This window comes from Panthera pardus, unplaced genomic scaffold, assembly GCF_024362965.1.
Source record: "Panthera pardus isolate Hobbes unplaced genomic scaffold, ASM2436296v1 HiC_scaffold_6, whole genome shotgun sequence".
Taxonomy (NCBI): Eukaryota; Metazoa; Chordata; class Mammalia; order Carnivora; family Felidae; genus Panthera; species Panthera pardus.
In genome coordinates, this window is record NW_026526991.1 from 99227491 (window position 1) to 99231767 (window position 4277).

The following is a 4277-nucleotide window of genomic DNA, read 5'->3' on the forward strand; positions in this document are numbered from 1 at the left end:
GAACATCACGATCAACTAGGCGATGTCATAAATCTCTCTAAGTCAGGCTATTCTAACTACTGCTTTGGATGTGCAGTCCATTATGGTAATCACACCCACCTTGCCTTTGACAATTAAGTGTCCATCACTGTCCTTACCACCCAGTGGCCCAGTTACCCCCATTGTACTTAAGAATCCTAACCAAATGGCAAAAGTTCCCTTTGTAGTTTCTTTTTTTTCTTTTTAATGTTTATTTTTGAGAGAGAAACAGAGACAGAGAATGAGCAGGAAAGGGTCAGAGAGAGAGAGAGAGAGACCCAGAATCAGAAGCAGGCTCCAGGCTCTGAGCTGTCAGCACAGAGTCTGATGCAGGGGTCAAACTCATGAACCACGAGATCATGTCCTGAGCCAAAGTCAGACACTTAACTGACTGAGCCACCCAGGTGCCCCCACCTTGTAGCTTCTGACTATATGAAGAGCGGCCACAGAGTTCTTCAAGAGTGGTGGGGCTCCCCTCACAGATTTATTTCTCACAACCGTGGTGAAGGGTGTGCTCTCCGAATGCTCCTGGGGTGGGTGAGCAGACATTACGTGACACATTCACTCTAACGCTCCAACTTCCTTCCCTAAGCCTCTGGGTCCTTCCTCTACCACATACGGAGGCAGTTCTGGCATTTCAGCTGTATTTAATGAAGGCCATCTTTCCCTCGGTGGAACCTGGGGCTGCTCAGGAAGAGGAGATACATTTCCAAGGACAGTGGGACACATGTGATGTGGGTGACGACACATGGAACAGTGATGCTGCTGCTGTAGTGTGTGGCCAGCTGGGTTGTCCACCTTGTATCACTGACATGGGTCTTGGAAATGATTCTGCGGGATCTGGAAAAATTTGCCTGGATGATGTTTCCTGTGATGGGGATGAGTCATCTCTGGGAACGCAGGCACAAAGAGTGGGGAGATCATGACTGAAGACACAGTGAAGATGTTGGAGCAACCTGTTCGGATAAGACATCCAAACCGGGATTTTCAGTAAAAGCACATGGACTCTCCAATGTACTTTTTTCCCCTAATGGGTACCTATATGACAGAATACTCACTTCTCACTTTTTGAAATGAATCACACCTCATATCTTCATTCTGATTTTTTTAACGTCTATTTATTTTTGAGAGAAAGAGACAGAGCATGACGGGGAAAGGGACAGAGAGAAAGGGAGACACAGAATTGGAAGCAGGCTCCAGGCTCTGGGCTGTCAGCACAGAGCCCGATGCGGGGCTCAAACTCATGAACCATGAGATCATGACCTGAGCTGAAGTCGGACGCTCAACTGACTGAGCCACCCAGGCGCCCCACCTCATTCTGATTTTTAAGGCCTCTTTCTATCGTACCAAACTTCTTTTCTCTCGGGAAGTCAAATCTCATTTTCTAATATCTACCCATATTTTCCCAAAGTTAAGTTCACCGGACCCTAGTGGTAACAAAGTATTCCACAAAAAGAAGTTATCCATAGTCAAATTAATTTAGGAAAAATTAATAAGGGTTTAGTCATTGAAACACTCAAACACTTGCCTTGAAATATCCACATACTTAGGGCACCTGGGTGGCTCAGTTGGTTAAGCAACTGACTCTTGATTTCAGCTCAAGTCATGATCTCACTGCTCATGGCATCAAGCCCTGCACTGACAGCATGGAGCCTGCTCAGGATTCTCTCTCTCCCTCTCTCTGCCCTTCCCCCACTCACTCATATGAGTGTGTGTGTATGTGTGTGTGTGTGTGTATCTCTCTCTCAAATCAGTAAACATTTAAAAAAAAAAAAAAAAAAAAAAGAAAAGACGGGCGCCTGGGTGGCTCAGTCGGTTAAGCGGCCGACTTCGGCTCAGGTCATGATCTCACGGTCCGTGAGTTCGAGCCCCGCGTCGGGCTCCGTGCTGACAGCTCAGAGCCTGGAGCTTGTTTCAGATTCTGTGTCTCCCTCTCTCTGACCCTCCCCCGTTCATGCTCTGTCTCTCTCTGTCTCAAAAATAAATAAACGTTAAAAAAAATTTTTTTAAAAAGGAAAAGAAATATCCGGATATTTAAAAATTCTTTTTTCAGAGTTACCCAAATACTCATTCTTACTTGAAGGACTTACTTGTGTATGATTCATACCAACAGCGCTGGAATAAATGTTCTTCAGCTAAAGTCTGGGCTTATGGTTTATATAATTTCAAAAATGTTAAGAATTGTTTTGCGGATTCTTCCTCCGAGCCAAAGTTTTTATTACGCAACTTTCAAGTCGTACAAAGAAAATTCTCATGTGCACCTGCCCAGGTATAATTGTGGGAGAGTTGAATTCCCTGATTCTGATATACTCTTTTATTAGTCTTGGAGTTTCCTTATTTTCAATCAGTCCCAACACCTTTATCTCTTACTTTAGACATTCCTTTCTGAGATGAGCAGGTAAGACATTGAATTCGGTCTTAAGGAATTTATTTAAACTCCAATATAAATCTGAAATCTGTCTCTTAAACCTTGACTATCCTATCCAGCTTTTCAATTTAGATATATTTACAGTTATGATTTACAATCACAATCCTTCAGTGACGATTTTCTATCAAATTGAATTTTCTCCAAGTCTTCTGGATGCTCGTTCTGCACTGAACTATTCTCTTTCAAGGAGAACTTTTCCTCCTCATGGTCATGAATATCCACATGTTTTTTTTAATGTTTATTTATTTTTGAGAGAGAAAGACAGATCATAAGCAGGGGAGGGGCAGAGAGAGAGGGAGACACAGAATCCGAAGCAGCTGACACATGTGTAGCACCTCCACCTGGGCCACCTTCTTGGCCTCCTTTTGCCCATAATTCTCCTGAAGGATCTGGTGCTGTTCTGGAGAGGCCCTCTGCAGATACTGAACCACCAGTCAGCTGCATTTGTTGTCCTGGATATCAGTGCCAATCTGGCCTGTCACCTTGGGGTCTCCAAAGAGACAAGATAATCATCCTGAATCTGAGAGAACTCCCCCTTCTCCAGTAGCATCTCCCCATCAATGCCCACCATATACACGGCAGCAACTACAGGAAGATAGAAGAGTAGAAAGCTATCTTGCACCTGACAATAGATTTGTACTTCTTTCCAGTGAATCTGCCAAGACCCACATTCCCCAGGGGCTGGGGGGTGGGGGGTGGGGTGCTGTGATGAGGTCCAGGATCTGTCCGATCTCAGTCTGATAGGAACTCTGCAGGAAAAGCTCAGTTAAGTTCGGGTAATAGGGCTGCTCCCGGCAGTACAGCTTCAGCAGGCAGTAGATACATGCTTCCGGAAGCAAAGCATCGTTGACGGCATCCAAACCTATGCCTGGCTTCTGTTAGCAGCCGATCTGCCCCTGTTCGGTGAGGGATGAATCCATGATATCATTTGACACCAGGAAGAAAGCTTGGAGCAGTTCCGCCCAGCAGCTCATAGTCAGGGCCAGCAGAGACTATCAGCATCTTAATTAAATATATTCATTCTCACATCAGTAGGCAATAGGACTTAAATATCTCTCTGACTATGCCACAGCATGCCAAAAACTACCCAAGTGCCCTAACATAGATAAATTAGCCTTGATAGAACTGTAACTCATTCCCTTTCATACGAACACTTGCAAGAATTCTGCAAAACAAACAAACAAACAAATACTTGCAAGAATTGCCTTCAAAAGCTGACTGTGTCAATTTGGCTCAGAATCAACTTCCAATTTCTTAATTCTCCAAAAAAATCACGTACTCTTTACATATAGTGAATTTCATATTCCTCCCACCCCAGGGTCCAAACTCTTGTTAGAATTATTTTCATCTAGCAACTCTAAGATGTAAGTTTATTCTAACCTCCTGGATATTGTCATATTACAGATATGTGCCTTTCTTTCCTGACCCCACATACATGATATCACCTCTCCCTAATATCCTTCACAATATCTAGTAAGTAGTATGTAATTATTTGAAATGCAGACAAGAATCAGGACCATTAAAGTAACATTATTTTTAGCTGGAGTCTCTGATCAGATTTTGAGGCAAAATGATACCTCGAAAATCATTCTGGTGTTCTGGTTACAGAATGAAACAAAAAAAGAACTGAGGCTCGTGGGCAGAGGCAGCAGATGCGCGGGGAGGGTCAAGCAGGAAATCTACGTCATTGCCACCCTTCTGCTAACCGCTGAAAACGAACATTGGTGCAGTTATTTGCAGGCAACTTGGATGTGCCTTACTCAGCATCTGCAAAAGGCCTCATTTCACGGGAAAAACATCACACGTCTTACTCTCTAGATCTGGCTGCACT

General features: G+C 43.9%; 1 pseudogene; it reads right to left on the reverse strand.

Annotated features, from left to right (window-relative positions):
• Positions 1-822: 822 nt before the first annotated feature.
• On the reverse strand, positions 823-3607 carry LOC109276163 (farnesyl pyrophosphate synthase-like; annotated as a pseudogene).
• Positions 3608-4277: the final 670 nt, after the last annotated feature.